Below are 17805 nucleotides of genomic sequence, written 5' to 3'. Positions count from 1 at the left end.
ATTACCTTGTTAAACATCCACTGCGGTTTATGTGCCAATGTAGCTATCTCTCAACATGCGAAGGTCAACAAGGTCAATGGCCTCATCTACAGTCAGTCCACAGGCCTTGGGGCTTCAGCGTGACTAGATACTGTGTTCTCACACATCAGTTTCATGCTGTGCTCCAAAGCTGTCACCCCAGCCTCAAGTTTCATTAGCAGACCTAGTTAAAGACTATGACCAGCAGTGGAGAAGAGGGCCTGGGATGAGCACTAAGAGTCGCACGCTGTGCTGTTTGAGTGTGAACACTACTCCTCCCTCAAGACCGCACAATTTCAGCTGGGAGGCAGTCCTGAGGTAGCGCTGCTGCAGAATAAGCCCTGAGTTCAGACAGCTAGCTTAGTCCCAGTGCTCCTATTACAACACCCACAGGCAGGCAGGCTTTATTTTACACTTTTTCCAAGACATGAAATGACACCACGTTTTGTTTTCCAATACTGATATCAAAACTGAAACCTTCAATATTCACTGATAATGATTCTGATGCAATATTTGTGTTCTTTGAACACTACTAAGCTTTCAAAATAAGTTGGACAGTATCCACGTTTTTCATTCCTTCATCATCAAGTATTACAGTGGTATACAGTATTACTGGCTCTGAAAAACTATTGTGTCATGATGCAAAAGCATTTATGACCTCTTTTATGCTGTCTCATTTTGCTTTATTTTAGTTTAGCTCATTTACAAGTAAATGCAGTACACAATTTTCGAATGAACTAGCTAGCATGATAACATCTTTGTTCACCACAGAACATGTTTGATTCTTGCTAACCAAAGATGTGTTTGTCTGGATCTCTAGCCTGATAGGCTAGCTTAACATTAGTTTAGAAGGCATGCTACAAACCCAAACAGTATCACCCACACCACAGCACAGGTTTTCTGATTAACTACTCTGTTGAAACAAGTACAGATGAGTGTTGACAGTGTTAGCTTAGTTATGTACGTCCTGCTAACCTTCTGACATTAACTGCATTCACTGTTAAGCTAAAACATAAAAAGTACACGGAACACACTGATTTATCTGCGATCTTATTCAGAATATAAAAGGTCCTTGAGGGTAGAGTAACATTTGATGCCAATAGCAGTTTAACGGAGTTGCAAAGCCTTTAAGGGATTTTGTTCCCAGCTTAACTACTCAACACATGCTGCATATAAACTATGCTTTAAATACATTCTGTATTACTCATGGATGCACACACCCAATTTATGTCTTTTACTCCTGATCCTTGGCCCTGTATTCTGAAACATTTCTGTCGAAGAACAGATCAGCAGTGATAAATCTTAATAAATTAGTTTGACTAAGGTGTTAACCTATTAAAAATGCACAGTGAACACGGAGTATTCACAGCTCTGTTGTTGTTTTGACTTTCCGAAAACCCTGTGAATACTTTGCATGGCAAATTTGCCAACACATGATGAACACAATGGTGTTTTTGTTAAAAACAGCATGAGCGCACTGACAAAACAGAAATGTTTCTTCCAAGATATTTAGCAGGCATTAGATTAGCAGGCATTGCTAAGTTTATTTTACATGTGGCTCCTTTAAAAATGACCTAACCTCCTGACAATCTACCAAGCCAACTCGCTCTCTTCAGCCTCTACTCCACTCTGTATCTGACCACTCGGCCCCCTGAGACTCACTCTGGATGCTGGCAGCCAGAGTGGCAGCCAGTATGGGTTTCAGGCATGGGGGTGGTGACAGGCCAGCAAAACAGCTGGAGAGACACGTGGTTATAAACCTTCAACCAAATCCAACCACGATAGCTACATCTCAACTCACAACTCACCGGTAGAGCCGCTTGGGAACTTGGCCTTCCCCATCCACATTCTTCTCCCGTGCAAATGTTTATTCTCCTAATTACGGGGCAGCAGAGGTCATACTTAAGCTGAAAGGCAGACAACACTTACAAACACAGACAGGTCAGGAACATGGCTGCAGCCAAGGCCTGTGTTTGAAGAGTCAAGGAGAGAATGGACATGTCAGCGGTACATCATAGGACAGCTCTTAAGTACAACCAGTGAGGAGCCTGTCTCTTAATATAATGTGTGCCACTACAGGAGGGGAAAACCTGCGTGGGTGTTTCACAGCCCCCAGATCTTACAGCTAAGGGGAAACTCTCGTGCCTCTTCATAAATATGCTCTGTAAATCTACACTAGCACAAACCTGACACTCCTTTCATAATGTTTCCCTTTCAGAGCCCAGAGCGCAGGCCCACTGTGCCCTTTGACAGGGTAGATTCCTGCTTAATGAAAAGCAGACCACGCTTGAGATGTGTAGTAGTGGTTGTCTCTCTTTGTGCCTCACAATTGCTAAATGACTACAGTTATGTGCCCTTGAAATTAAAACTGTAACAATGCGTGTTTGACTATTCAAAAAGTCAACAAGGATTTGTATTGTTGATGCATCTTCTATAATCCGAGCAATACTTCTATTGTTTTGCTGCACCATAAAAAAACAAATCAATGGTTGTGCAATTGACTGAAGGAAGGATTTTGAAGATGGTAAGATGGTCACAGATGACCCAAAGCACACAAAAGTAACACCATGGCACAACATAGTTAGATTAGTGAATTAATCTGAAAAAAAAAAAACTGAAAGATTAACAGATTATAAAAATAATAGTTAACTGAAGCCCCAATATATTACATATAGGGCTAAATCCATATTATGTATCAAGACGAAATCCAACGCTGGCTATCTTGAATGTTTTGATGTAAGGTGCTGAAGGTGCTAAATGACTACCATTTTCAGTCATGAATTGAAAGTTTGACCTGAAAGTCCTGTGAAATCATAACACCTCATAATATCATTGTACAGTTGTTATTATTTGGATAGTGCATTGGATCACATGGATTGTGATACATGTAATTACACTTTAAGGCGCTCATGTTACCCTCAGATCTATCATCAAAGACGAGAGACATTTCACAGTAAGAAACCACCCAGGTTGTCTTTCTTACTGTAGCCTTACCATGTTTTCCCACAGATGTGCCATTTGCTCCCTGAGTCAGCCCCCCTAAAGATGCAGGGTGTCACTTACATCAGCAATGCGATTTTTGATACCATGGTCTTCACCCACTGGAAGTGGCCTCTACAAACAAAATGATATCAAGCAAAACACTTGCTCCTAGTTATATTAAAGTAAAGCCCATTTATTTGTGGTCTGTCTGTTAAAATTAATTTTCACCATTCTCTTTGTGCGAAAAGGACATCAACATGATCAAGGCTTAACCTCTTGTTGTGTACCCAGAATTCATGGGCTAGCCCCCTAAGGGCAGAGGCAGGGACCTGGTGTTTTATTAAAGATAACAAATGAGGAACACAAGTCAAGAATTAGGGGGTTAAAATACACAGGCATGGTTAGTGCAGTAATCAAGTCAGGTAATGCATGGTGCTGCTGCAATTTGTAACTCTGTCTGAAACTTTATATGTGAAAAGAATTAGTGGGGATAGAAAGACAAAACCAAGAAATTGTGTAAGCTGAGAGTACACTGATTTTTTTCTCTCAGTAATATAAATGGATTCCTCTTCTTCCCCCACTTTGAAAAAGAACCTGACACAAACACATACATACATACACAGGCCTAAAGCCTGAAGACAATATCTGACTTCCAATCTCAAAAATATAACACTATAAATTTCATGCAGGAAAAATTGGCTGTGTTGATATACATGACTACATTAAAATAGCTGCACTAACAAAATCAAATAATTTTATCTAATAAAACAATGCCTCACACTCTCAGGGGCATGAACTTAACTTTGAGTTTCTAATCAAAGAAGACCCCATGTAGGATTAGACTGCTATATCTGCCACATCACAGTATGCATCACTTGTTGAAATTGTTCTTTAAGTGCTCATCAGGGGGCAAATGTATTTTCAAAAGAACATAAAACGTTCACCTGTTATGTCTCTTTGAATCTAACTGACATATTCATGGGCAGCCCACAAATGTGATTTTTCACAGCAACTGTTGCTAGGCTGCACAAGCTTTACAGAACAAAAATCTCTATCGATCCAATAAGAAATTGTAGGGCACTAATCAATTTTCATTCAAATAACTACATTTAGAGTTTACTACATTTAGCTCCATGTTACAGGAATACTGTTTCATAAAACTAGCCTTCATTGTTTTTAGTGTTTCATTTTGTCTTCTGTTGAATACAATACAGTGCTGCAAGAGTTCTGAGAGAACAGTCAGTCATATGACCAGTGTGCTCTCTGTCCCCCACTCATGCTCCTTATTCGAGGAAAAAATGCTGGCTTATCCTGTAGGGCTGACATCGCTAATCGTTCCCGCAGCCAGTCTCACTCACCTCCCCCTGCACAGGCATGGGGTAATGATCTGTAATATGAGCCTTTTCACTCGGTATGAAAAAAGACTTTTACAGTCGCTTCACGCTGGCTATGTTTACATGCAAAGATGATTACATTCTGATTATATATTAAAACTGAGGTGTTTATATGCTCACTCTATTCAACAATCTGATGACAATCTTCGTTTATATGCACACTACAAGGAATCCGAGCAAAAATGATGCGCATGCATGGAGATCCACTTAACTTACAGTAAACATTATCATGACAGTGAGCATCACGTGAGGTCCAGTCAGCGTGCAGGAGTTTTGAATGACTTTAAAATGATGTCAGACTCAGGAAAAGGTACTTCCCATATCCTTATTTAAAAAGGCAGAGAGGAAGACGTCATGTTCTGAGACACATAAGCTGGACGTCCGTCCCACCGCCACCTTTTAAAGCTCAGAGCATAAACTTCAACTCCTCTGCAGACCAGTTTCTGCTCCTGCCATGTTGAATGGTATAAACTTTTTCCAGAGCTGTTTATGAGTTCTTTGCTTTCGATATGACACGATGTGCATGCGCAGAACGTACTCACACGTTCCAACTAGAATGTAATCAGATTCAGGCGTTTACATGGCTATTATTCTTCTGTTTAACAGTTATTCTTCTGTTTAATTATTTATATATATGGGTAGAGGTTTACCCACCTCGTTCAATCGAACAGAAATTGTGTTCCAAAAGGCCTCAATCGGACTAGACTATTCCAACTGAAGTGTTTACATGGACGTATTCTATTCAGATTGAGCTATTATTAACTTATTAAGGATTATTAACAGATTATTAAGATGCATGTAGAACACCTTCAGGAGACATGACAGAGCTGCATATTTACATCACATGACATTCTTAACCTACATAAAATATTCAGAATTACTTGTGGTTGGAAGCAAAACAGAAGAGACTTTGAAGAGACGGATTAGGAGAGACTCAAGCATTTATATTTTTGTCTCCCCTCATAGGGATATTTTATGATGCAGTCAAAAAGAAAACCTCTAAATCAGTGTGCGTGTGGAAGAGCAGACAAACTTCATCATTCGGGAAAACACACAGTGAAACTGCTGCGGATGCTCTAAAAGTCCCAGCAACATTCTGATACTGAATACACTGATGTAAATCTACTGAGACAAGTGTGGTAAACATGGTCATGGTCAGCAAGTAATCTTTCACAGATGCAGAGCATTCAGCACAAAGGCCATAGTTAAAAATGCTGAACAAGAATGCTTCATGAACTGGAAAGGAGTAAAAAAGAGATCATTAAATACATTTGGTTTTGTATTTAATCTAAATATTTAATAATATTTAATAATAACAGACTTCTAACTTTAAAGCAATAATGTAAAAAAATATAGTATATCAGCTAAGACACATTTGGTGACAAAAGCTTGCTTCTTTTGCTTTGCACTGGACCTGCAAGGTTAATGAAGAGCAAAGCAGTGTAAGCCTTATAGCAACCAATTAGTGCTGTGCAAACTCCATTTGTCTCAAGACATGTTGTCACATATAAATGCATTTGCTTATATGTGTTCTGACACTGTATGACATCCTGTTATCTATAAATATGGACAAAAACACATTACATAGCTAAAAAAAACAGTAGCAGCAACCATCGTGAAACCTAAATTTTGTTCATTTTATAGATGACAGAATGGGATACAGCAGGGGTGTCAACTCAAACACTAACAGGGCCAAATAAACAATCTCAACAAATCTGTTGGCCAGAGCACTGGTTAATTGAATTTTAAATAACATTTGCTATGGCCTGAACTGATCCCTGTTTACTCTAAATATGGCAAAACTGCAACAAGTCTATGCATTTTTACACACACAGACACACACACACACACACACACACACACACATATATATATATATATATATATATATATATATATATATATAATACCCAGAAACTTGTAGAAGCGCACATTATACTGCAGTGTGCGCTGAGGATTGTAGTGCAGCACTTTGAGAAACTTTAGCTTTCTATTAATATTAGCACTTTACAGGCTAATATTAACAGAAACAGGCTAATATTAATAGAAAACTAAAATAATGTCTTAGCCTGGATAGGATTGTGCCCGTGGGCCTTGTGTTTGACAAATGGGGCATAGTGTCAAAAACCACACAAGAAAGTAAGTCGGGACAATATGATCATACTTATTGTTATTGTGATAAATTATGGCACATGCTTTTCTGAGCGCATCATGGATGCTGTAAGTGCCTAAAAACACTTACAAAAACAAATCATCATATTTATGGTATGCTGCCACTTTTTTTTTGTCTGTTCCAACTTATCAGATGTCAGAAATAATAAATATTGTGCATTGTGAACATTTATTAAAGTGCGGGATAAAGCAAAAACTAAATTCTTTGGACAAACCATAATTTTAAAGGCACTCTTTGCATGTTTATTATGTCCCTGTGTTTGATTTGCATGCCACTGCATTAACCAGACATGGTATTTCCTCCAGCAGACTGTGAGTTGCATGAATATAACTGAAGATATCATGTATTTCAGCATCAGCGAACAGTGCCAGGAAACAAAGTTTGAGCTTGCAATATACAGTAAGATGAGCTGTGTATGTGTGTTAGGACACAGCAGCTGGGTCTCACACTCACAAAACAGCTTTACAGTCGCTACAGTAAATCTGCAGCGCAGTAAAAGTGACTTAAACTACTGAGAATGCAGGCATATTAAGACAGCACCCCCTCTCTGTTTCACACACCATTTAAAGCTCCGCTAAAGCATGCTGATGAATATATACTTCTATCCAGAAGGGCTGGCCTAGCAGTGTGAACATTTTTTTGAAGAGTGCAGTCAGAGGCTTAGTCTAATACTTCATCCTCTGTAGCAGGAACAGCTTTCAGACAGCACAGGCTTCCCCAAGCCGAGTCCTGTGATAAAGGACTTTGTGTGTGCAGTTAATACAGTCCTGCAAAACTTTTTTTTCTACTCTGCCGATATAATGCGGCATTCCTTAGCTCAGGGTGGTGAATGTGGCAGGTAAAGTGGGTCAGAGTTAAGCCTGGCTCTTCCTGCAAAAAGTGGAGGGGGGGGTATTAAAGCCTCTCAGCATCTCTACTGAGACCTCACAACCCATACAACAGATGGATTAATCTCAATGTTATACATTTATTTTTGTAAAAGGGCCCATACCTACAACCACATGTTGTAGTCAATAATAATAAACATGCTGCAAACAATAATAACAAACCTTGGCATGTTTACTATTGTGGTGTAATTAGGCAGTCAATGTTCATCAAGTAATCTTATAAAGCAGCTCGGTAAGTCTGGTAGGTTTGTCACTCAATAAGGCCAAGAAACAATTACTTTCGACTGTCATGCTAAAAACACACCAAAACGAAACACTACATGGCCACTAACTAGCATTCAGCTAGAATGACAAAACTGGTGCACAGTAATAATAATTGCCTCAAAAAAGTCATCTGACAAATATTTCCATTTGACCGATATTTCAAATTGATAACTTATGATGTATTTATTTTGATCTGGAAGATAAGAATATTCAGGTGATGCTGGGGTAGTGGGCTAAAATTTATATTAATTTACCGCATATTTCTTCTTAATGCTAAACCAGGTGTATCTAGTTCCTATTTCTACATTTTATATATTTTATGTATTGGCTTCCCATATCAGTGCATCCAAGTAAACACAAAAGTGTGGATAGGCAGTCAGAGTGTAACTGACAAAATCTAAAATAATCTATGTGAGGCAGTTTGTGCACCTCTGTCGGTCGAAAAAAGCCATGAGCACTGTGTCAATTAGGCCCCACAAATAATAAATCAATCAAATACTAGAAGTCATGCCAGAAACAATCACTTTTCCCTTGTCACACCACACCCTGCTGACTGAGCACTGGGTTATAGATAATGATCTCCCTAGTGAGAGTAATTGCAGCCATTTGGTCTGTCTTGTCAAAGAGGTTCAAAGAATACACACTGTACAGTGCAGCCTTTAAGTATTTGGACACTAACAATTTCTGTACATTGGATTTAAAATAATGTAATGGCCACAAAATATCAACTAAACTTGACGTAAGGGTGTTTACATCTTTATTGTGCAAATGATGTAAAAATAATATGGCCATAATATGCATAGTTATTCTACATTGGATGACTGTAAGTAATTAGATGCACAGTTGTGTCCTGGCCAGCTGAGGGTCACTGTATCATTAGTTCAAGCACAAGAGGGACATTGAAATGTCTTGAGTTAATTCTAGACATGGTATTCATATCCGGAAAATAGTTTGCTAATTCAAAACAAGAAGTGACCCAAACAGGAACCACCAGGTGAATAGTCAAAGGTACTGCTAAAGGGTACTGTTAGCATTAGTTGCATAGCTAGCTCACTTTAGCAATCTTTACTAAATGATCATTTTGAAATTAGCAATCAACACATGATTCTAGTTCACTTTCTGGTGCACTTTGTGGTTTTATAGTAGTGCTTGGTGATTTTATCATCACTAGTAAGAATAGAGAATTAGCTCATCTGTCTCTGGGCTTCAGCTGCAAGCGTTAGCAAACACAGAAGAGAACCTTTAACAGACAACAGACACAAGCTCAAACAAATTGCAAGCATTGCTTTCTAAATGTGCTGCACATCATTTTTGTCGTTAAATCCCATGGCTTTCTTTTATTATGTAATGTTATATGTATTTGCCTCAATTCTAGTGATGAAAAAAATCCCATTCTGTTTGTTGAGATGTAAATATATAATGAAATGACTGTGGAACAGGACTGCCATACATGCACAATGATGTAGACGTCTCTCCTTTGTTTCACAGATTTGATTAATCAGACTTTTGAACTTTTGCATTCTATTACAATGTTTAAAAAAATCAGTGTTGAACAGGTACAAAAAACTGGATGCCAAAGGAAAAACACCAAAGACACCTTAAGATTAACATGTAGCAGAATGATGGAATGAAGAAAGAGTGGAAAGACAAAACAGTTGTTCATCATCCTAATGTATGAAACCGGGTGGCATGGGCCTGCATGGCTGGCAGTGGAACCGTCCCACTGGTCTTTACTGATGATGGGACTACGAACAGCATCAGCAGGATGAATTGTGAAGTTAACTGAAGCATCTTAACTGGACGGATCCGAACGAATTCCATGACAAAGCCCCCAAACATAGCACCATGGCCACAAAAAGTGAAATGCTCTGACCTGATGCTTGACCTGAAGTTAATCACCTGACCTTAACCCCACTGAGCATGCATTTGACTTACTGAGGACAACACTGAATGCCAAAAGCAGGAACTGAAAACGGCTGGACTGAAGGCCTGACCCATCTGTGGGTTGCACACTTCATGCGGTCGCTGACTGCAAACTTCTGCTCATGCTCAAGTTTTTTTTAATTATTATTGCTGATTATTCCAGTTACTTACGGACCTCGCAAATAGGGAAACTTTGTAAAAAAAGAGGGTTGTGATTTCTGGTGTAAGAATTATGAATGATTTAAAGCTGACATCCTGCACTTAAACCTTATTATCACATGTCTGCCTTCAAATCCAGTGTGTTGGAGAACAGAGACAAGACAATAAAACTTGTGTCAAACAAAAAAGACTGTGTCCTTTATACTTAACAGGTCACAGGGCAAACAATAAAAGCCAAATGGTAAGTGTGAAAAGAGCACATAGGAATACACCACTGACCACTATAATGAAGTGATAATGAGGCTCCCCAGGGACAAGAACACAGTAGGAAAACAGTTATTTCCCCTCTACTATAAACAGTAACGCTTGTGATGTTCATTGGTGCCATAAAGAAAGAGAAACGTGACTAAAAGGGACTACAATCAAGTGGAGGCCACCACATTCAGGATAATTATGGCTTTCTCTACACACTAGAGCACTTACTTAGGTCACTCTCACAGCCAAGTATGCATCCCAAGCGAAGCCACGAATAAGAGCAGCGAGTAGGAACAGACCCTACGCTAAACAAGAGACACAGCGAGAAAACTGCTCTGGGAGAAATCTCACTTCTTACTAAAGAACCTCGCACGAAACGCATTATTAATTTGAAACATCAATTACAGCTTTGTACAGTCACGGCAGCGTCATGTTAAAAGGGCTTAACGATAAGTCCGGTTCAGTGTTTAGTAAATACAGCATTGCTTTTCATGTAAGACCGTCAGTTCACAATCCAAACATTCACACCTAAACAGCACTTAACCTGGAACAAAGTAGGGCTTGTTTAACATACAGAAACTGAACGAACACTGAAAGCATTGTATGTAAGAGTACTTTAAAAGAACAAAAAACAGCAAGAAGATTAACATTGATCGTGTTGTTTGCTCAAACTTGCAGGAAAAGTTTAACGGAATCTGGGGGACGCTCACCTCATACAGCTTCGACGGGAGCACCGAGAAAAGAAAAGACACGCTGTCCTCCTACACGAGCTTCTCTGTGTTTTAACTTCAGTTCTTCTTCCAGTGAGCGCTCAGCGACTGGCAGCTGTTCATCTTTGAGAGTGAAGAAGCTGTCAGCGTCCCAGTAAAACGCGAAAATGCCTCATATCTCCGCACACATCCTTCTCTACACATCACCCAGCAAACACTCACTTCATTCTTGTCTCGCGCAAAAAGCGTTATTTTTCCCACCCGGATTCCGACTAGCCACGCCCCCTGTGTTTGATTGGCTGGCAGTTTCCCGCTTTTTACGCTACGATTGGCTGGTACGTTCGCTCTTTCAGGGCTGGGATGATCTCGTCTCCTGCGTTGTGATTGGCTGGGAGTTCCTACTCACGAGTGGCCCACAGAATCTCAGCGCAGGAGGGCGGGGCTTGTCTGAAAACGGGTGTGTAAACCCCCACTCTGGGAGCACGGCCGGTGGCGGAGTCGCGTGCTCTGGCTGGATCTCCAGCGCTGATCCACAGCGACAAGGTTCGTGGGGGAAGGAGGAGGAAAAGAGGGGGTGACCGACGGACGATCTGTGAAAGGTAAAGCGTAATAATGATTTGTTTTAGCTAAATTGCACCTCTCAAAATCCCCGCTTTATATAACCGGTGAGATGTAAACGGCCGATATGGCTTGTTTAAAACTGTGAAACGGTTCATTGCAAAGAAACATAGCGAATTAGATGTCTTTACAGGGGTGGTGATGGGAAACAGTGGTCGCCATGTCTACATACATCTTATTTACTACCAAGTGAGCCTATACGTGCCGTCTGAGCTTTTAAACGTTGATGATGGTAAAATAGTGTAAATTAGGGGGAAAAAGGTTCTGAGGGGAGTTATTTTGCCTTAGAACATGCTATAAATGGACTTTGAAATATGTTTTAGGCAAAAATTAATTTCAAAACATTTGTAAAGCAATGTCTCAAGCATCAGACAGTGTATTTAATCATTCCTGTGACATAGTTTTGTGATATAAGCATTAAAAAACACTTTGGATGTCTGGTTCCTATCACCACCACTGTGAGCAATTTTGACTCTGTAAGTTTCTCTCAAATACAAAATTTCATATCAAACCATTCTATATAACTTTGTTTGCATCTTAACCATTTAATTATATAGAATTTTTTGAAAATTCATTGTAAATCCTCTTTAATGATTAGTTCCTATTAGAAGAATAGTCCATACCTTTAGATGTTTGTAAAGCTTAAGTGGAAATCTTTGGTCCCTTGCCATCTTATAATACAGTTCTACTTTTGAGCACCTTCTTGAAAAAATTCCTCTGGCAGCACTATTATTTTTCTGAATTTAGTTAAATGGAAAGTCGCATTGCATTTTTTTGTCATCTCATGTTTCATTGATATGCTCACCTGCCTCCGAAGATTTGACTAACTGGACAAATATCGGCAAGATAAGATCACCCCCACATTTTCTGGACATATTCTCCTTGTTGACACCTGTGACATGGAAAATAATGATTTCTGAAACACAATCTGCCTCCTGCCCAGATAAACCTGAGTCACTGCCAAAGGCATTAAGTCATCTGTGAAATATGACACATCTTTGAGTTTGAATGGTTCAGCACTGAGACACCCCCCACACACACCATCACCCATCAACCATTACTGTATATATAAGAGAACTATGGAGTTGTCTCCTTAGCTCACTAGTGTCCCTAATGAAACATGCCAATCAACTGCTCATTGAATTTTTGCAATGTCATCTGGTTCATACCGGGCATCAAAGGACACAGAGGTGTTCTGCATTGTTAAATAATGATAGAATAGGGTATGAGAGCTCCTGCACTGCAGCAGCTGCAGCAGCAGCATCAGTGCATGTTCATTAATTCAGCTGCTCCTCAGTCAGTGCTGGGTCATAGTTCAATGGAAAGCACACACTTTTCTACTGCATTCAACTCCTGCTGCATTTACAGATGCATGCTTTAAAAATCAGAGCTTTGCTAGCCAGTGTTTTATATAACTCCCTGAATGACATGATAAGCAAAACAGAGTGCATTCATTTGCTCTACATTGTGTTTAAGACATAACTGATTTGCAGTGTGATGCTTTATGCTGTGGTTCAGCATATGATTTATCTTTGAATAATGTTTTATTGATTTCCTACTACTATCTTACAAGACATATAGCCAGTTCCCAGTGTGGGTAGTAGATCTCTCCATTGCAACACAGCAGCAGCACCACACTGGAGGAGTGAAGGCCAGTACATGTCAATGGAAGTGTAACCTCACAGCATTGTCCAGCTGCTATACTGCACTCAGATGACAACGATAAATGTGTAATTCTGTAAACTGACACTCTACACGGTTCCCTGTTCCCTGCCCCCAGTGACAACACAACCAGCTTAACAAACCTGACTTATTCATGCCTAGCCCACAGGCATATCCTTTTGTAGAGATTCCTATTCAACCTAATGAGAAATAATAGCGTTTAGTTGTTGAGTCAATGTGCAATGTTGATTTTCCTACATTAAAATACTACACTACTGAGCTGGACTATGTTGTTATAGCTGAGCGATACTAGGTAGGTAAGGAACATCAGTGACAGGTTTGCTACTGTGCTAGTGTTCACTCAAATACACAGCACCAAAATCTATTCCTACAGTGCAACCGTTCACACACAGACAGTTCTTTGCAAAACTCAGAGGCTTCATTTGTTTAAATGTCCAGTCAAACAGATATGAAGAGTACAAGTTATTTATTTTTCAACAAAAAAACAAAAACACATTTTATTAAAATTAACAGAAGCATTGAACAGAAATATCAGAATCATCGATAACTAAATTTAGTAGATTTTTTTCAGTATTCATCCTTTGGCATTAATACAGCTTCCATTATTTTTGCAGATTTTCAAAGTAATATGCAGGGATATTATTCAACACCTCCAAAGTTCAGTCTCAAAAGTTGGTTGCTTTTTCTGCTTTTCTCAATCCAAATAAGCCCAAACACATTCAGTGATGCTGACGTCTAGACCTTTGGTGGTCAGTCCGTTTTCTGAGAACACCAGCAGCTTCTTGGTTTGATTTGCAATATTTTCCTTCTTTTCTCAGTAATTCGTGAGAGCTACACATCATTTCAGACCCATAGTGTTTTGTTGTCTTCTCAGAGTGGAAGAATAAAAACTAAACGCTGTTTATCTGATAGTGAGAGTTTTGGTCTCGGTTTTGGAAACTCCTGTATTATCTTTTGACCATTGCCTTCCTTATGCATGTGGATTATCTGTGTATTTATTTCCCCAAAAATATCTTCAAAAAATCGAATAACTTGTACTTAATGGTTTTGACTGTAAATAACTTTTGGACAGTATGCACAAAACAAATATTGTTAAATTACAGTAGCAGATAATCAGCCCAAAAGGTTGTGCTCTACAAGTTCTCATTAGTTTGAATTTGTTTTTTCCATCCCCCTGTTAAGCTTGCCAAACCTTTAAACAAACAGTTGCTAAAGAAGGCATTTGTTGGTGGAGGATGGAAAGGTTAGTTGTATCTTTGCAGGCCCCAGCCACCAACTGCAAATAGCACAGCTGGGAGGTGAAACTCAGCTCTAGGGCACAACTCTGCTTTAATGAGATGCATCCTCCAGAGAGGAGAACATTTATGTTCAAAAGAAGCATCTTCTTTGATAAATCATGAACAACATGTTTGACGTACTATGATTTGCTTACAGTGACGGTGGGTCATTGTGCATTGTTGTGGAGATGCTGCAGTATGGCTCCTCTGTGGCTTGAGTAACAGCGGGAGGAAAGCTGTATGGGTCTCGGCACGGGGCCTCAAAGGACAACAAAAATGTCACATAATTTATGAATTGCCTGTAAGATTCAAAAGACTGAATAATGCTAAACATACCATTACAAAAGCCCAAAGGGCTGGTTTAAGTGCAAAATCTGTATTGAACTGAGCGCTTTAAATGGTTTAAATGGAATGTATACTCATTACATTCTTTGGCCATCATCACTGAATAAAATGGCTGTGCATTATTAATAACTGGATTAAATTACACTTACTAAAATAGTACTTACGTCATAGGCTACTTTTGGTTCACATTTTCATAAACAGCATCTTGCCTGTCTGGATGAGATGAATCAGCTGCCCATCCACCCACCTTACATGACCAAAGACCTTTACTCCATAAAGATGCACCCCCACACACAGCTGTTTCATCCAGAAAACCAAGGACAGAAATAATAATTTCTTACAGTCCACCATCTATCAACATTAACTTAAACAATAGGAAGGAATGCCTTTCAGTTCACAAGTTCATTTGTTAAACTGATGTCATGTGACTCAATTAGATGCTTGGGTTCAGCACAACGCAGTAGGCCTGAAGGCGAGGGCTACATTTGCATATTTCAAAAAACATTAGAATCAGTGGAGTGCACCACAGCATAAACACACTGTCAGACATACTGTACTGTACTGTACTGCAGCGTACTGTATGCCCTCTCAGACAAGACTAAGCTCTTTGTCCTTTGACTGCTGCTTCAGGCCTGTGTTTGTGTAGAAAAAGAACTGGGCCAGTGAAACACGCTTTTCTGGTCCACTTTGTGTGGCACTGTTAATGATTGTCTGATCTCTCCTCATGTTTAGTAAACATATGAATTGAAATACAGCAATGATTTCACCATCCTCATTTCCCACAGATGTACAGAGCTCTGTTTATTTTCCCTGAGCTGACGTAGAGGCCAGCAGGAGCTAAAGTGTGTGTTCTGTTATATTCATGTACACAAACTTTCTACACTAGTTGGACAAGATGAGAACTGGCTATTGTCTCCTTTTTCTAGTTGAGAAATGATGGATGTGTGGTGTTGTATCAGAGTTATCCATGCTACTTTTATTAATTAAGCAATTATACTATGGAAATATGATATATTTATATAATTATTTGATCATCAAATTCAAGATCTTTTACCAGAAATACAGTATTGCACAGTCACTGACCAGTATTCATTTATTTCCAGTTCAAACAGACATTAAGTACAAGTCTTGGAGCTATTTTTGAGGTAAGACCACTAGCTTTAGCATTGCTGGTAAAGATGTAGAAGTGTTTGATATCTTTTGCCTAATCAATCAATTATTAACAACAGACGATCTAGTGCTCTAGAAATATGACAAAGACCGTCACTTGCGGGAAAAAGGATGAAGTGGCTTGTAAAGATCTTCAAATGTAACAATGTGTCTCTGCAAACAAAGAGAGGCTGTGACCAGGATGTGGTCTTTTCTGTTTATTGATGAGAAAGCTGAGCAATAAATAAGTGAGACAGGGAAATATTGTTACTTTCAACTTTGGTGTTGGCTTAGGCTTTTAAAAATATCTTGGATGGCATATGGATCTTCAACCAAATCAAGTCTCACCTCTCCCTCGAAGCCCATATAACTAAATTGAAGCTGGACATATTATAGGACATATTCTAAGAAGAACCAATTCAGTGGAAAATTATGATTGGAACAGTTGAAAGACAAAGAGAAATAGGGTGACAAGTCACAAGATGGACAGGCACAACAAAAGAAATCATTAACAAAATTGGAGTTATTAAAAAATACAGGCAAATGAGACTCCTAACAATCTGATAGACCACCAAAAGAGTCACCATCAGAGAAACAGGGCTTAAAGCTTTCATCTTTGAGAGGAGAGGAGAAAATCAAGCTCCATTCCAGGCTTCAGATCTGAAAAATCTATGGGTGTTTCTGTCCATCCTTCCACTTTACATTTACAGCATTTGGCTGACACTCTTATCCAGAGCGACTTAAAATTCGATCATTTTTTTACACAGGTAGGCCAAGGTGGTGTTAAGAGTCTTGCCCAAGGACTCTTATTGGTATAGTTTAGGGCATTTGCCCAGGTGGGGAATGAATCGAAGTCTACAGTGTAGAAGGCAGAGGTGTTAACCACTACACTATCCCAACCACTTCCAACTTTAAGAAGACAACTCAATGCTATGAGTTTGAATTGATTTGTAGCTGTGAAGAAGCCCTTACTGAGAAAGGGGAATACATAAAAAGACGAAAACTTGCAGAAAGATGCAGAAACAGAACTTCTAAGACTGAACTTTGTAGGTGAGGAAAAATATCCCTGCAGACTTCTTTAAAAGTCTGTAAACAAGTCTCCTGAAAAGGATGGAAAATGTAATAAAAGCAAAGGCTGAACACTTTTCTTCACTTTCATTTTTCATTTTATCTAATTTTCTTTTTTTCCTCATGGTGATAAATAAAAACCCTAGAAATGATATAGTTATCAATATATTCATAATTTGTACTGGATGATACCAGTTCATGAGTAATAAGAATTAAGATTAATAATGGAATTTAAAGAGATAGTTTAGCCCTGGTCATGTGTGTGTGTGTGTGTGTGTGTGTGTATATATATATTCCTAGATCGGGGCCCCTTCCTGGATCGGGGCCTTGTCGTGGCCGGAAGGGCTTGTGTGGTCTAGGGATCTTCAGAGCTAAGTCGTTGGGAGCAGGGCGAACTTCCCAGCTTCCCAGGGCGAACAGGTCTGTAGTGAAGACCCAGACTAACACGATCCAAAGTTCTCCATGCACATCGGGCACAAGAAATCGTGTACCCTGCCCGGGAAAGGGTCACCGGGACCTACCCCTGGAGCCAGGCCTGGGGGTAGTGTTCCACGGCGAGAGCCTGGTGGCCGGGCAGCCCACGTAATCCGGCCGGGCTCAGCCCGAAGAGGCAACGTGGGGAGGCCATGTGGGCCCACCACCCGCAAGATTCAGCATGGGGGAGCGGTGCAGTGCCATATTGGCAGTGGGAGATTGCGGGGAGGCCCTAGTTGGCCTAGGCCCCTGCAGCAGAAACTAGCTCTTGGTACATGGAATATAACCTCATTGGGGGGGAAGGAGCCAGAACTTGTGCAGGAGGTTGAGAGGTACCAACTAGATATAGTTGGGCTCACCTCCACCCACAGTGTCGCCTCTGGAACCAAACTCCTGGATAGGGGTTGGTCTCTCTCCTACTCAGGG

General features: G+C 39.8%; 1 protein-coding gene across 2 annotated transcripts in view; it reads right to left on the bottom strand.

The window, feature by feature from the left end:
- lzts2a (leucine zipper, putative tumor suppressor 2a) overlaps positions 1–11011 on the bottom strand; it is a 76013-nt gene extending 65002 nt beyond the window's left edge. For both annotated transcript variants that reach the window (XM_017721462.2, XM_017721463.2), the window contains exon 1: positions 10766–11011. The gene's annotated coding sequence lies outside the window, so the exon portion shown is untranslated. The remainder of the gene's footprint in view (positions 1–10765) is intronic.
- Between the last annotated feature and the right edge of the window lie 6794 nt (positions 11012–17805).

The sequence above is a fragment of the Pygocentrus nattereri genome, chromosome 5, assembly GCF_015220715.1.
Source record: "Pygocentrus nattereri isolate fPygNat1 chromosome 5, fPygNat1.pri, whole genome shotgun sequence".
NCBI classification, from domain to species: Eukaryota; Metazoa; Chordata; class Actinopteri; order Characiformes; family Serrasalmidae; genus Pygocentrus; species Pygocentrus nattereri.
This window is presented reverse-complemented; position numbering and strand designations above follow the sequence as displayed.